This window comes from Acinonyx jubatus, chromosome A1 (assembly GCF_027475565.1).
Source record: "Acinonyx jubatus isolate Ajub_Pintada_27869175 chromosome A1, VMU_Ajub_asm_v1.0, whole genome shotgun sequence".
NCBI classification, from domain to species: Eukaryota; Metazoa; Chordata; class Mammalia; order Carnivora; family Felidae; genus Acinonyx; species Acinonyx jubatus.
This window is the reverse complement of record NC_069380.1, coordinates 44,079,338-44,097,162: the sequence shown is the minus strand read 5'-3', so window position 1 is coordinate 44,097,162 and position 17,825 is coordinate 44,079,338. Positions and strand designations below refer to the sequence as shown.

General features: G+C 36.1%; 1 protein-coding gene across 3 annotated transcripts in view; it reads left to right on the top strand.

Moving 5' to 3' along the window:
- The window catches only part of KLHL1 (kelch like family member 1), a 354,119-nt gene that overhangs the window by 190,363 nt on the left and 145,931 nt on the right, over window positions 1-17,825 (top strand). The window lies entirely within an intron of this gene.

Genomic DNA, 17,825 nt, shown 5'->3' with positions numbered 1-17,825 from the left:
AGGGGATGCACTCCTCCTCCTTCCAATCGTTCTGAATCTGATTTATGTTTCCTTCCTCTGGCCAACACTAGGCACTCTTTGAAGATTAGATACAAAGTGCAAATTATGTAATTTTGGTGCTTCTGCATATGACTTCAATTCTCTCCTATTAACATTTAAATCTAGCATTGTACAACATAAAGATGTAGAGTAAAATTCACCCTAGTAGTTTAAAATGTTAACTTTTCTTTATTTAGACTGACATTAAATAGCAAATAAAAAGCACCAAGACAAATCAAAAGGGATAGAGTGGAAGAAAAGAAAAAGCTTTCTATGTACCTTTAACATCATTTTTTCATGCTCCTTGAAAAAGAGACTCTGCATTCACTTTGCACTGTGCCTCACAAATCATGTAGCCAGCCCTGCTTCCAGGACATCCTGATACATGCAAAAACTTGAGAACCAGTCTTCTAACACATCAGGGAATCAATGAGAGAGCTCTGCCAGCTGTTAGCATATCTTAATTACACATTTATATCTAAGAAGATAATCACAGGAAAGGTCTATAGAACCATTGTACCCACACCGAGGCAAAATTTCATTTGCATGCAGCTTCTATAGGCCCCACTATACCCAAAAAAAACATTATGGCATTTCAGTGTCACCACAAATCTCTTATCAGTCCTCAAATGTATCCCATTTCTTTTTCTCAATGCTCATCTATACTAGCAAAGGCTGCAGATCCATCGGGGGAAGGATCAGAGGGAAATTCTTTGTATATGCTGGTTGTGGTATGCTTCTCAAGGGCTCTCATTTCCCCCTTAAATTAGTAGATTCTGAATCTGTGGATTTGTTTTGATCTAGAAATTGTATGGACTAGCATTTGTCATTACAGTGGATAATATCCACTTTCATATCACCAGCTATCAAGTTTTCTAACTCCCCAAATGAAGCAATATCCTGAGTGAAAAGCCATCCATCTAACCTCAACATACTTGAAGATCAATTCCATAGATTCTCATGGATCAAAGAAAACTATGCCATTCAGGTCTTCCTACTCTTTATTTTTATTATATCCATCTTGCTTCTGATAATTAACTGCTGCCATCTAGATTCTTCCATGCTGGAATATCAGTAATTCCAGTGGCACTAAGCTCCAGGAAGATGATAGGGCCTCCCACTCCTAACTCCAGCCTTCTTAACATTATGGTTCCCTCTTCAGCATTATTCTTTGGGCCCTCCCAAGAGGGCATAAGAGTATAAAATGAAGGGATTTTCTGTTCTTTCACATAACCCATTTTAATATTTCCACCTCCTTCTGATTTCTGTTTTCTTCCTCAATAATATGCTAATACATATTACCATGCATCACCAATTTATTTACAGTAGGGCATAATCATATACAGACTTCAGGGTAGCTTCCATTTTCACTACTAAAATCAACTCTTAGCCAGTATGTTGAATCCCAAATAATGAGTGAGTGGCCCACATAAATAGTCTTATCTTTATTCCTACATTCCTCCATGTTGGCTTCATACCAAGGTCAATTCCAAAACATATTCCTTCCTGCTTTTTTCATACCCTTAACCAGATCCTGTAATTGCTTTGCTGTGAATGTTACTTCTTCCTGCATCAGAGTTTTTACTTCTCTACCCAAATGGTACCAAGACTTGACGCTGGTTTTTAACCTAGAGGCAATGATAGTTGGTGAGGAAAGGAATTGAGATAAACCAAACACCTTTGGCATTACTGTTTTTTGGTTATATTTGATAAGGTTTTTATTTATTATTTTTTTCTGTTTGTGTAGCAAAAGAGAAGGGACTGTTCTGCAATCTAGAGGGGAAGGGTTCAGAAAAATTAGGGTTCAGGATTTTCAGGCTTGCCTCTCCCTATATTTATCTCAATTGACAAGTTCCCATTCTTTCCCTGTCACTTATATGAGTCATTCTTCTTTGAAATAAGATTTTATCATCTATCTACAACTTACAACTGTAGGACCTTCCACACCTCACTTTAACCCTCATCACTTTAATTTATTCATATGTAGACATTAGATATTATAATCTATATGTGTCATACCTTATTTACTAGCCTATGATAAGTTACAATTTCTCTCTCTCTCTCTCATTATCTAGTGTTAGAGACACCTATATCAAAATATTTCTCTAAATATAATTTTTTTGCTTTATTTTATAGTCAAACTAGATATTACTATGAATTTAGTGGAATCCCATAAAAATTACTAGAACATTGATGGTAATACATACAGATGGCATTTCAACTAAAAACATTACACATAGCTCCAAACTTGTAATATGACCAGTCATGTTGCAAATAATTTTTAAATCTGTGATAACAGTAAAGCTACAGTAAATATTTAAATTTACCATTGTGTATTAACAGCTTTAGGGCGTATCAAGTGGATAAAATATGGTCTTTGATATAAAAAATGCTTGATAGAAAACTATATAACTTTTTTAATGTTTATTTATTTTTGAGAGAGAGTGAGAGAGAGAGAGAGAGAGAGAGAGAGAGTATGTGCACAAGCAGGGGAGTAGCAGAGAGAGAGATGGATAAAGAATCCTGAGAAGTCTCTGTGCTGTCAGCACAGAGCCGGAAGAGGCACTCTAACTCACGAACCACTGTGAGATCATGACCTGAGACAAAATCAAGAATCTGACAATTAACTGACTGAGCCACCCAAGAACCCCAAACACTATATAACTTTTTATATAAATTGTATTATATATATATATATATATATATACATATACATATACATATACATATATATATGTGTGTGTGTGTGTATATATATATATATATATATATATATATATATAATTTTAACAAGACATTTTAAGTCAGTCTTTGTCAAGTAACAGCAAATGGAATCATGGGGAATCATATGAGGAGAACTTACCACTACCATAATGCCTTGCCTGATCCCACTCCTACCAAACCACTTACCCCTCACTTCCCTTCCCCCCTGCCTTGGGATGCTATTATAAGACCTATTATAAGAGTAGTCACAGGATTAAGAGTTGTATTTATGGCTAGTGTCCTAATACATGGAAACTAGAGGGAATCAAAACAAAATAAAGATACTAAATACTAATTAAAAAAAATATTGGATTGGTGGGAAACCTATATATATCAAGCAACCAGATGTCAAATTATTCCAAACTGAGAATAGTTGAGCCTTTATTCATATCCTCTGACAGTGAAAACAAGAGGTAAAACCTTGTGCTTGCTCCCCCCAAAAAACATTTTTTTCCATAAAGAATGGCACTGGGTAAGGGTCAGGTGGATTGGCACAGACAAGAGAATCTGTTCCACTGCCAAGATGCCTCTAGCAGAAGACTCCTGCTAATTTATGGAGTACTGAGTAGAGAAAGTGAGGGGAAAGGGCTAGGAGTGCAAAGGTACAGAGTCAAGGTAGATTGAAGTGCCTCAGCTGAGTCTCCTGATCAGGAGACCTCTTAATGGGGGAGCCTAAGCTATGAATGCAGATACCTGTATGAGCATGGCCGGCCTTGGGGATGTGAGTCTTGACTACAACTTTCTTCAGAAACTGTAATGCCTTAGCTGTGTAACAAGTCTGGTATGGAAGGGAAGTTTTCCTTTATGAGTCCTGCCAGCCAAAGCCTTGCCATTGCCTATGATTGGGCCTGAAAAATCACATATAGGATTTGTTCCTGGAGCTGGACTCCTCAATTCCATCTCTTGGTCCTTGAGGGCCTGAGCAAGAAGCATGGGCTACCCATCATGGGCTTGAATGAGCCAAAACTGAGAGGCTGTGACCAGAGCTGGTTAATCTAAGATAACAAACAACAAGGGGCATAATCAAAATCACCCCAAGTAGGACAGTAAGGTGTCCTTATTGGAAGATTGGAAGAGTGAATGTAGCCATGATTCCCAACTATTACCAAGGAAAAGGTATGCCACATCCATTAGGATCTATTCTAGATAGCCAGAAGCCCTATGGACTTTGTAATTGACTCTTTTACTTTATTAGTTTCATTGATCCATATACATGAGATGTCAGCAAAAACACAATAGGGTAAGGATGAGTATAGGAAGGAAAATCTGCTATATTAAGGAAAAAAGCAAAAACAAAACAAAAACAGCCTTGATGGTGGATGTGTGCTTTGTTTCAGATGTTCTGGTTACTCCCACCTGTCACAGGAATTTGTGGAATTTTAGAGACACATTTCACTACTGCTATGCCAGAGTTCAGTTTGCAGCAATGCTTTGAGTCAAGATAAATAAGGTTGTGGCACTTGAGGTACCAGAAAGATCCATAGACAAATATCCACTTGTATGTAATGGAACAACAATCAAATGTTTATCTGTAGGATCAAGATGTTGTCATATACTCAATAGCCACTCAAATTCAGAGCAGTGGCCACTGCCTGGAACAGGTGTCTCTGTAAATTCAATGAGATGGAAGTAACATGGGATACCCATAGGAGAAAAAGAAGAGAATTGAGACCCTCCCCCCTTCCACTCTTATATGTAGCACTCAGGCTGAAGGTACTCATATACTATCAGTTCAGAACTGGAGGGAATCCTCCACATCAACAGTAAAATGAACAGTCTATCCTGTCCATGATCAGGAATACCACATTCGATCCAAGCCTAAAAGTAGTCAACCCAAGTCTTCTGGCTAAGATCTTCTTAGGAAGAAAAGACAAATCTATTTTATATGCTGATATCCATCCCTTGGGGTTACCAAGAACACAGTAGCAGGGCCACCATAAGGAACAATGTTTGAACTAGAGATCTCAAGTTGATAACCATTCTTTTCAAGGTTTCTATAGGTAAAACTTCAATCTCTACACCTGAAGGGAAAATGGAAAAGGAGATTACTGTCTCTATCTCTCGCATTTTAATAGCCATCCTGATTGCCCATCTATTTGAATTTTTGTAAAGACGCTAAAGAGGATGGAAGACTTTTGCAGAGTCCCCCATAAAGTCCAAGGTGTCAATAGCTGTAAAAATGGGGTGTACAATTGAAATAAGGGGACAGACAGCCTGGTCAAACATGCAGGACAAATGGGAAGTACTATTTTATATAGTTACTGCATTGCTCCAGACAACTCACCTGAAATTCATGGTCCAGGCTGGGGTTTTTTTGTTCCTTACCATCAGCCCTTTATACCTTACTGCTATTTTCCATTAAAACACTTAACCTCCCCTGTGGCTTGTGAATGATACACAGCATCTTGAGTATATCATATGCCCTGTGATTAGGCCTACTGGGGTATAAGTTTGGCTGCAAATTTCAGGGCTGGTATTAGATGCAATGTATTTAGGAAACCCAAATGAGAAATAAATATTATCTTATAGCGCCCACATAGTGTGGCCTAAGTCAGTGGAATGTACAGGCAGGAATGACCAGACCAAACCTGGATAAAGTTTCACACTACATTCAAGATCCAGTAGAACCTCCTCCATATGGGGTGACAGACCCAACATTCTTCCTGAAAAGAGCTTCCTGGCCCATTGGCTCAAAGAATCTGTCCCTGAGTAGAATTATTACTCTTGGCCAGAGTCTGGTAGGTGATTCAGCTTTTCCATGCTGTTCTGGCAGCTTCTGACAGAAGAGGCAGTCCATAGGCTCAGTTTGGGATGTTGTCTGAATTTCCATGCGATATCCTCCATGGATCCCAGCACATCTGTTTGTTCTGGGAAAAAAAAATACTTCATTCTCTACATTTAGATGACAAATATGGCCTGCCCATTGGTTATGTTCTCTTTTTTCTATGTAAGAAACTTTCTGGTGAGAATCTACATGGTTAACAAAAAGATACAATTGTATCTAAATCTCTGGTCCCCACAGAGAGGTGAGAAGGCCTGTTCTATATGCCAGTCTGAGGCTTGTCACTGACCTTACCATACAACCAGACCCTTAGTCATAGCCCATGATTCAGTGAAACTAACATGGCACATTTGCTGTGGTGGCCTGGATAGCCATCTGTACCCCATGAGGCTCTGGTCATTGTGCCACAGGTCCTTTCTCACAATCTTCAAGGGACAGATCTCTCAGGTTGGATGGTAACCACACCTCATTCCATCTCAGTAGAACTTAATTGGAAAGAGCCATCAGAGAAGCTCAGCAGATAGTGAGCAAATGACTCATAGCTGTGAAGTAGTTTTACTACCAGAAATCCCAATCATGTCACAGATCTTAACAGAGGACTCAATTTGTCTGATACAGGAAGCTCATGAGTCTCCTCTAGTGAAGTGGAAATAGTACATACAGGGCAGGGTGACACCTGGCCTGGCTAGAGTCTTGCGTCTTCATGAGTTGGTCTCAGGAGTGCCCACCTACCTCTTAGGCATAGCTGCAGAGAAGCCACTGTCTCCACTGGCCCAGTGGGAACTCAAGTATAGAGACCTCCTGGATCATGCATGGGCCTGGTCTCTGACAGCTCACTGGGAATACTTAGCCTCACTAAGTTTAATAAGATTACCTCCTTCATTTTGACAGCAGACTCAGTCTCAAAGTTTTCATGAGGCTATTAGATGAAGCCATTTGAAAGGGCTGTCCACACTTTTTCACTAAAGCCATAAGCCTGAGTATCCACTGAATTGCCAGAAGTCTGTCTTTGCCTGGCACTCGCCGAAGGCTAACCTAGAGCTCCATCCGATACACCTCAGTGTGTGAGGGGTCCATCACCAAAGGACCATGAGCAATAGCCAGGAGCTGCTTTCCTACTTTTTTAGAGCCCCTTTGTTGGATTCCTCTCTTTGTAAAAATTCCCTGGTTATTTAATCAAATACTAATCTAGGTATTGCTGTGAAGATACTTTGCAGATGGAATTGAGGTAACTAATTGAGTTCAATACAGAGTGATTATCTAGGATTATTCAAGCATAATGGCATGAGTGCCTAAATGTAGAAGAGGAAGCCAGAAGAGTCAGTCACAGAGATGTGGCAGAATAAGAAAGAAGAGACATGAGGCAGAAGGAGAGGCAGGAGAGATTTGAAATGTAGGGATTCAGCCTGCTTTTGCTGTATTTAAAGATGGAGGAAGGGACATGCTCAGTAATGCAGGAAGCTAAGAATGACCTTCAGGCAACAGCCAAGAAGGCAATGGGGATCTCTGTCCCACAACCACATTGAACTGAACTCTATGAATGCGCTTCAAACAGATTCACTTTCAAAGACCGAAAGTGAAGGAGCCTTGCCAACATTTTAATTTTGGCTTTGTGAAATCTGAAATAGCACACCAACAGAGCCACACCTTGCCTGGACTACAGAATTGTGAGATCATAAAGTCATAAATGGGTGTTTTTTTAAGCCGCAACATTTGTGGTTATTTGTTACAGGAGTAAGAGGAAACAAATATACAAGTTTATCATTCTTTTTACTTTAAATAGACAGAAAAAAGATTATTTAATAGCTTTATCAAATGTAAAAATGTATATTTAGCTTTTGTTTTAGAAATAATGAATAGTTACTTCATATAGAAACTCTGGGATGCCAATGTATATAGCCTATGAGAAGTATGAACATCTAACTTCTCAGAGTAAAATACTTGTCTCTTTTTACTACATTTTATTTATAAAATATAATAATATTCCATGGACTTAGTTTGGCACCAACTTTCATATGTAATGCATTGTATGTAAACATATATGTTGTAATGTAGCTAATGGCTATTTTATTTGCTGAGAGATAAATTAATGGCATGCACTAAATTATTATTTGGCAAACTGAAGGAAAATTTATTATACATTTACATAACTACTAAAGGGATTATCCTCTTTCTTCCAATTGTTTTACATCAAGTATTCTCTTTCGTTAATTTCCATTTTACAGTTTTCTTGGGAAGAATTTTTATAGCTTGCTTTTGATTTTTACTTGATTTTTTGACAATGATTACGATTATGTCTGTTGTTTAAATTTTTTTTATAGATGTTAAATATTAGAGAATATACTATTCTGTAATTTTTAACATTGGTTTAAAGCAGCTAGTAAATTAGTCCACCCCAGAAGGGAAATAGTCTAAATCCTTTTATTAAGCAATAAATGCATGCACATTAATTACAATTAAAATTTTACATGCTTCTGTAGAGACCATTTAAACCTTAAGATTGCAAAATTGTAATGTATTCTTTGTTCCAGAATGTTAATGCTGTTCTTAACTGCAAACTAATCAATGTGGTTATGTAAGCAACTTCCATACTCACTCTTCTGTTTTGTTCTACACATACTTTTTACCCCAACTGTCAGGCTATTTTAGATTATGCATATAATAGTCTTTCCTGATGCATCATTTATGTTTACACGCATAAGAACAAAAGACTATATAAATACAGGTTGACAAAACAATCCTTTTTTGGTCCTGAAAAAATTTGTTTTCTGTTAAGATAAGGGATAAACTTTCTTTCAATTTTCTGTAAGCACAGAATGAGCACTACCTGATAAAATACACATTTTTATGCACCAAAGAAGATTCGTACAGCCAATTTTCTGCAAGATGTCCTTGCAAGGAAGACAGAAATACTATCTTATGTTAAAATTCTGTTTTTCTAGAAAAGTTGTAGAGGATCATTATTTTAATGTTTTTATGAGGCATTGTAACTCCTTTAAGAAAAAGTTTATGTGATCAGGTGTTCTGGACATTTTGCTACAGTGAAAAGAAACAGCTTTGAATTCATAGGTATGCTGTTACCTCCAGATTTAATTGGCAATATTACCATTTCTCCCATGGGCTGGCACAAATATGTGCCTCTTATAAAGATTGTGCAGAGATTTTCATGTTCCTCTTTTTTTTTTCATCTGCTACCTTTCTCAGTGATTTCTATAAGACACCCAAAGAAACTTGGCAAATACTAATGGAAAGCAATTTATGAAGGGAGGGGGGAAAGATAGGTTTGGGCTCTACCAAGGAGTATATGTACCTAATATTAAGTTACAAAAATCAATACTACTACTCTAATAATTTATGCATACATAATTACAGTGTTTCACAATTTGCAAAGTAATTAATATGTTTTGGAACAATTAGTTACTTTTCCATTACACCAAAAAAAAAAAAGGAAGTAGAACTGTTTAGCTGCCTGGGCTATTTCTGGTAGTGATGTTTATAAGTGATTTGTATATGCTCCCTTCTCTCTTTTCCTACATATTAGTAGACAATGTATCACATATTTAAGTTTGAATAATTATCTCCAGTATCAAAAGCAAGCCAAATTATTACAAGGGTTAAAGAATCCCATGAAGATACTTGCATTTCATTTGTATAACATTGTAAAGTTTAGGAATTATTTCCTTCTAAGATCAATGTGCTAGAAAGCAAATTAGAAAAGGTTTATAGGCTAGGTGTTTTTACAGAGCCCATTTTCGAGGTGAGAAGATGGTATCTTAGAATAATTAAGTGACTTTTCCTGAGAAATCTTGACTAGAGAGTATTAGAAAAGGATGTTCTCCAATCCTTCCTGTTGAATAATTATTGCTTTTTCCACTATAATTTCCAAGTTATCTTAACTCTTTAACAATATTTTTTCAGAAAAGACTTCCAGTCATAGACTCATATATTTTTTAAGGAATTTAAAATAATGAAACTATCTTTTGTCTGATACAATAATCTTGAAAGATGACCATCAGAAATCATTTCTGATAATGGATACAATTTTAGAATTATTATAAAAGGCTTCTATTTAACATTGATACTCTAATATTTGGGGGGGTAGTTACAACCAGTTAAGTAACCACACTTAATAAAGGGAAAATAATTAATAATGAAAATGCAACCATTCCCTGTAGTTTTGCAGATTTGGATCTTGGTTTATCTGTAGCTAAAGAAAACTCAGAAGAGGATCCATATACAGGTGTGGCCATTAATGCATACTGCTATTATTAAGGAAGGGTTTGATATATAATTTTTTAAATAGAATTTATTGTCAAATTGGTTTCCATACAACACCCAGTGCTCATCCCAACAAATGCCTTCCTCAATGCCCATCACCCATAGTCATTTCCAAAGCACTGACAAAATTGGTAAGAAAAACACTGTCGATTATATACATTGACAACTCTTTGAATATTTCTTTTCCTTGTTTTATTTGAATAACAAAAATTATATATCTACCTATACATATACATATATATGATTGAAATTAGATTTTTATGCAATGATTGTTTAATAGTTATGTTGCCTTTATTTGGAAAATGTCTTTGGGAAAGTTTAAAAAAGTTATATGTAAATGAACAATGCAGAGTCTGTAAGAATATATTTTTAAATTTTTAATGTTTATTTATTTTGAGAGAGAGACAGAGTGTGAGTGGGGGAGGAGCAGAGAGAGAGGGAGACACAGAATCCAAAGCAGGCTCCAGGCTCTGAGCTGTCAGCACAGAGCCAGATGCAGGGTCCGAACCCACTAGTCATGAGATCATGAGCTGAACCAAAGTCAGACGCTCAACCAACTGAGCCACCCAGGCACCCCCTGTAAGAATATTTTTTATTTTCATTTTATTTTTTCTCATTTCTGAAGGAATAAAGAAAAGAATGCAGGTCTGCTCTAGCATAGCTTCTTGGTTTTGAAGATTAGGATCCCTTAGAAAGATTAAACAATGATAGTTCTGTAGCCTTTAAAAGTCATAAGAGAAAAATATAATCCTCACTATTTGAAATGCTGATCAATAGACTAAAAAATAGATTTGCCTTGGAATTAATGTAAGAATATTATAAGAAGGCAGTTTTTACTTCAAAATGAGGGCAATTTTCCGGGGCGCCTGGATGACTCAGTTGGTTGAGCATCCGACTTCAGCTTAGGTCATGATCTCGTGGTTCATGGGTTTGAGCCCCATGTAGGGGTCTGTGCTGACTTTTCAGAGCCTGGAGCCTGCCTTGGATTCTGTGTCTTCCTCTGTCTCTTCCCCTCCCCAACTTATGCTCTCTTTCCCTCTCTCCTTCTCTCTCTCTGTCTCTCAAAAACAAATTAACATTAACAAAAAAAAATATTTAAATGAGGGCAATTTTCTGCCAGAGCTATTCAGCAATGATATGGGCTTTCTTATAGGGTAATGTGTTTCCAATCATTGAAAATCCTCATTCGGTGGACAGTGCACAGAAAAGTACATAGACTATACATTAAACTAAGTAGCTTCAAAGATTGTTTCCAATTTGAGATTATCTGAGGTCATAGAAATTCCTGATGCTGGGGGCACCTGGGTGGCTCAATGGGTTAAGTATCTGACTTCAGCTCAGGTCATGATCTCACTCATGGTGTTGAGCCCTATGTCAGGCTTTGTGCTGACAGCTTGGAGCCTAGAGCCTACTTCAGATTCTGTGTCTCCCCCTCTCTCTGCCCCTCTTCTGCTTATAGTCTGTCTTTCTCAAAAATAAACATTATTTTAAAAAAAAGTAATTCTCCATGCTAGATAATGATATGAGAATTAGATCACATGACAGCAACATGTCTTTGGTGCTCTGTGAATCTGTGATTCCATGAGAAACATTTCCTTGTCTTGGGAATTGCTATTCCAGAGAGGAAAGGTGTGTATATTTCCTAACTCACACTCCTTGACCTCATTTACTTCGCTTGTATTCTTATAACTTTGACTGCATTAAATTCTCCATTTTTTCTCTCTTGTCATAAAATATCTTATAATATCATATTTTCCTTCTCATTAAAAAGTATGTTCTTTAGGAGCCAGAACTTTTATTTTTTAGTCTCAGTATTCTTTAGCATTGTGAATATACTAGGCAGAGAAAAAAAAAACACTCGATAAAAGTTTGTTGACTACATAATCAGTAAAGAAAATAGGGAAGATACAGAAATGTGAATGTAGACAATACAGCTAACAATAGGAGGCTAAAGTGAAGGGTAGGCACAGATATGGAATGGTAATGGCTGATGCGTATATAACACTTACTAAGTATCAGCTACTTCTCTAAGAGAAGTAAACATAATTTAATCCTGACTCTTAATCCTCACAACAATGCTATACAGTGGATACCATTTTTATCCCATTTACGCACAATGAATCCAACTTTTTAATCACACAACGAGTGGATAGCAAGGGTTGGGATCTAAATCCTGACCATCTCTCCAAGTCAGTAGTAATATGTGACTCTCCATAATCACCATGCCACATCATGGAACTCAGATATATCAAAAAGAGGTGGAAACAAAGTTCAGGTGAGCATTTAAGAATCAAGGTGCACATGTGTTGCATAGTTCAAAGTAAGACAGGAAATCTAAACTAGATGAACAAAGAAGAAGCAGAAGGAGAACTTAGTCAAAGGATAGATATCCCAGATAATATAATAGGACAAGAGATTGAGTACCTAATCCTATTGTGACTAACGAAATGACTGTGTATGAGCCCCTCCAGCCTCAACATTCTCACCTGTAAAATAACAAGGTGTTATTTATCTCTTAATGAGTCTCTATTCCCTTTGAACTCTAACGTAGTATTCAAAGAGTTCAGAGAGCAACTTTGACACTGGGATTAAAAATTCAGGCAAGGAATGTAATCAAAAGCCAAGGTTTTAACTTGAAAGGGTTAGTCTTGACACCAGTATATCAGTGTAGTAACTTCAAGGTAGCGGATGTAAGAAGCCCTTGATAATTGGAAAAGATATGTCTCCCTGCCCTGCACTTCTAGAAGGTTTAAATTCTAGAGGCAGTAGAAAGGGAAAGAGGGAGAGGGAGAGGGAGAGGGAGAGGGAGAGGGAGAGGGAGAGAGAACAAGAGAGAAAGATCTGGATCCTAATAGTAGAACACTTTTTCCTGACCCTGACAATCTTTTAGGTAATTGGAAACCTGATATTTCTTAAAGGCATCAATCTATAAAATAAAGAGCCTAAAAATTATAATTTAAAAGATTGGGAATAGTTTCTTAGGTTTATGTAAGGGTTTTTAATGTAACTATTTTTTTTTACTTTCTCTTATGATATTTATTATTTTCCTGTGGCTGCCTTAACAAAGTATTGAAAGCTGAGTAGCTTAAAACAACAGAAATTTATTCTCTTATAGCTCTCGAGGCTAAAAGTCTGAAATAAAGATGTCAGCAGATCCATACTCTCCTTGAAAGTTCAAGAGAGGAATTCACCCTTGACTTTTCCAAATTCTGGTGGTTCCTAGCAATCCTTGGGATTCCTTGGCTAGTGACAGCATGACTTTTATCTCCACCCTCACATGGCCTTCTTCCCTCTGGATCACCTCTGTCTTTTCGTGGTGTTCTCACTGTATGTCTGTTTCTGTCTTTTAGGATACCAGTAATTGGATTAGGGACCACTCTAATCCAGTATGGCCTTATTTTAACTTTAGCTACTTACATCTGCAATGACCCTATTTCCAAACCTCACATGAGCTTTCAAGTGGATGTGAAGTTTGAGGAGACCCTACTCAATCTGGTGGTGCATCATGTAACTTCTGCTTCAATTCAGAATTTAGACCAAACATTTGCAATTTCATATCTATATAATAAGCCTCAGCCAGAGGATGTAGCCAATTCTCAGGCTCACCTTTCAGTTTTTCATTTATTTGATAGTTTGAGTCTCCTAATAATTCATCTTTTTAACCAATAACATTTTAGATGGACAATGAATTCTATAGCCTCTGGTGATTTGGAACCAAGCCAGAGATTCTGTGGTGGTCTGGCAAAGGATTAATCTTTCCAATATAATGCTTAAAAAAGCAATTAGGAGGTTCTTCTAAGTGGGGTGCCTGGGTGGCTCAGTCAGTTTAGCATACAACTATTGATTTTGGCTCAGGTTATGATCCCAGGGTTGTGTGATCTAGCCCCCGTCAGCCCGCTGAACACTGGGCTTGGAGCCTACTTGAGATTCTCTCTCTCCTTCTGCCCCTCTCTCTGGCTAGTGCGCGCGCTCTCTCTCTTTCTAAAAATTTTTAAAAATTAAAACAAATAATGCTCATAAAAGAAAAGAAAGTTCTTCTAATTGCCCTCTGATCACAAAGTGCAAGATGGTAAAACATAAGTTTTAACTCAGTAGACGTGCATAACAGTGGTTTCTATGAGTTAACCATAATAGTGTACCATGCATATAGTGTACTACTACATTGGGAGTAGCTGCTGATGAAGTAAACAATGTTAAAGTTTATGTTAAAGTTATTTGAACATTAATAAAATATTTCACTACAATTTAATACTCATAATTTTAACTACATCAATAACTAAAATATGATAATTGAATAGATTTACTTATATTATTTTGACCTAATATTATCATTAATTGTTAACTGACTTTCAGAATTATGTCAAAAAATTAATTTCTACTGGAACTTCAAATCAATTACTAATTATTGATATATAACCAATAATAAGCTAAGGGAAGACAATAATATAATTAAGGGAGAGAAGAAAATTAATATTAGAAAATATTTGTGTCACATTCATGAAATAATTAAATAAAAATGGTGAGGAAATTCTGTTCCAAATAAAAAAAATTATAATTTTTATAGTTAGCCAAATTATTTAAATATTATGAAGTAGAAAAAGTAGATACTAAAATTTAGTCTTGCTCTAATTAATTAAGATTATTTGTGTCTTATGTAGTGGCAACTTAAATTTGGTGTTAAAATCTTCTTTATAATAAAAGTTTCAATCTATGTGTAAAAGTTGTGTGTATATATTACTATTTAATGGAGAGACTGTCAAATCTTTAAAATAAGTGTATTCCATTATATGGTCTAAAGTAAACTTTCAATATTATTTCTCTCTCATTCTTAATGAAATTGACATTCCAAATATGGCAATTTATACCATATTACCTGCTATTATGTCTTTGTTTATATGCTTTCCTCTAGTTGTAATACTATATCTTTCCATTTCCCATTTTCTAGTTTACATTCCTAGCTATATTCTAGGCCCATTTGAGAAACCTGCTTGACAAGTCATTTTCTAAGCACTGCATGTTTTATAGGTGTCTCATGTGTGGTATGCTTTTTGATGCACATCCATTTTGTTCTCCTTACTACAGTTATCCGGGACCATATGTTATGTGTTCAGTAAATCCATATAGAATGAATTATTGAATAAGTTTAAAGTTATTACACAAAAGGTAAATAGGCCAAAGAACCAAAGAATTTTGATGCCTTTCATTACTTGATCTTCTCTGACAAGGAGTTAGCTAAGGTGCACAAGCAATGTATGGAAACTAGTGTGAATTTATATTCTTTTCTTCTTCAGTGAATAGAACATAATGAAATCAAAACAATTACCAGAAGTTAGAATAAGCAAAAACAAAAACAAAACCAAAAAAACAAAAAACAAAATACCAGGAAACTATTAGGCAGTGTATCATGAAAAGGGGACTTGATGGAGAAAACAAAAAAAGAGCAAAGAGAACTTCAGAACTCTAAAATATGTAAAGGAAAAATAATAAATAACATACTATACAGTGTGACAGATCCAATTATATTTGCTACTAGCTCTTAATGTCCAGTTTATTTATTGCAGTTTTTTCAAACCTGGCTTGTTCCCAAAAATGCAGTATGCCTTGCAAAGACATAAAATTATAAAAATATACTCTAAATCAGATTCAGGAATAAAAGAAAAAAATTCTGCTGTAGTGATGTTAAATGACACCTATTGGAGCATCTGAAAAAGAAATCAAACTATAAAAGGCTATAGCCTTCCTATGAGATAGATGTCAATGTAACTCTAAGTATTCTAAAGGGAAAATAAAAAGAGAAATCTGATCAATTTCATAATTTACAACATCCATAGTAAAAGCAAACCAATTTACTCAGGAGAAGTGCAATTATTCCTGCTACTAAAACCTGTAGGAAATTTCTCCCAAGGGTCATCATAAAGAGACACTGTAAAATATAACAAAATATGCCTTAAACAATGTCTTTGATAGACACCACTAAGAGTTTCATAGAACTGCTTTTTTATGGCACCCTTTACTGTATACTGCTGGTTTAGCTATACAATTCTGTGTGTAGTTTAATAGAGGCATAGATTTTTCAGTAACTCGAAAAATAGATGGACAAAAACATCTTTCAAAGATTTCAAAGACATCTTGATCTCACTTTTTATCAAGTTCTTTAGAGAAACTTGGTGGCAGTATTTCTCAGAACACTCTATTGGTTACTTCAGTAAATAGTTATTGGACATCAATAATTTACATAGTACTACATTAGGCACAGAGGAAACACCGGGGACAAAAATTTGCAGGAAATCAGCTATTCTGTGATGTCAATTAAATGTACATAAATATGAAAAATGACCTGAATGAAAGTAAAAGTTGACATTCTTTTGTGACAGCTGAAGGCATTTCAAGCCTTGGATTCAGTTCCAAGGATATACTCTTAATATAGGTTAGGTCTGACTTAGAAAATATGTCTGGATTTGCTCTGACATACACGATAATGGGCACTTGCTGAATCTCCTACTCAGCTTTAGGATAATCATAATGGCTTTTGGGGAAGAGATCTAGTCCCATCTCTTTTATATTTTTTCTATAATAGGCATGTATTGAGATTTCTACCAAAACTGTGATTTGAGAATCCTTACTTATATCTTTGTTGGAGTTGAGATACGGAGGAAGGTGGAACAGAAGAGGCAACCAGTCAGATCTGTCTTCCCTAACCATACATCAGCCCCTGAAGCCTGTCTGCTAAAATATAAAGTTTTTGACAAGTCGTTTTAAAAATGTGTTTGTAAAAACTGCGCTGTTCTGTACTAATTCCAAGATTTTATTCTTCTCTACAAAGATCATCAACACAGCAATTCAATAAATATATACTATTCACCTGCTATGTTCCGGGATCTAGATATACAAGGTTAATTATCAAGGTGTTTGTCTCAAGGAGCTTCCAGTTTGTGATGAGACCCCCTAAGTACACTGAAAATTAGGCCACAGTTTGGTAACTGCTGTCTCAGATATAAATACCACGCACTGCAGAGGCATGATGGATGGGGCAACCAGATCAAATGCAAGCAGACACAGGGCTCGAGAAGCCCATATATAGCAAGTAGATTTGGAATTGAGTCTTGAAAATGACAGAAATTAGGAAAACAACATGGATGAAAAGTCATTTTAAAGCGATAGAGGGAGAGAGGGAGGACATGTCAATCAGGATGGAAATTGAAAGAAGAGTAAGTAATTTTTGTGACTGGAACACAAATAAGGTGAAGCCGTGTAGGCTTAGAACAGAAGGAGGTCAGACCAGAAAAAACTAGTGTGGTTAACCAAGAGATTTGAACCAAAAAACAAAAGTAGACCGAAGTAAACCAAGCAAAACTTCAGAGTAATGGCATACATTTTATGTTTTAGACAGATTCTATCATTATTACAGGGGCTGCAGTAAAGAAGCTAAGAATAGAGTCAGGCAGAGTAATTAGAAGGTTATGGCAGCAATCTGGAAGAAAATAAATGGGGATCTAAATTAAGCCAGAGAAATTGTGATGAGAGGAGGGAGGCATGAGAGATAATAAAAGGGTGGAACATACGTGCTTTTGTGACTTCTCTGGCCTATTTGTGCTATATTTGTTTTTTTGTTTTGGGGGAGTTTTTTTGTTTGTTTTGGGTTTTTTTTTTTTTGCTTCTAAATAAACAATGATGCATCTTATAGTGTCATTTACTTTCTATGTAGTTTCATTCTCACTTTCTGATTCATGTATAGGTAGTCAAGCTTTAAAAAATCTGAAATGCTATTCTCTTCGTATTCACCAAATCTTACATAGCAGGTCCACTTGAAACTTGAACATTTAATCACTTAGTACATTCTGCCTGCATAACAAAGCTCAACATCATAATCCTCCAGTTATTACAAGATCTGTGCTGTCTCTGATACATTTACACTTCAATTACAATCACAATGCTTTCATTTTAACAGCTTCTAGTTTCTGAA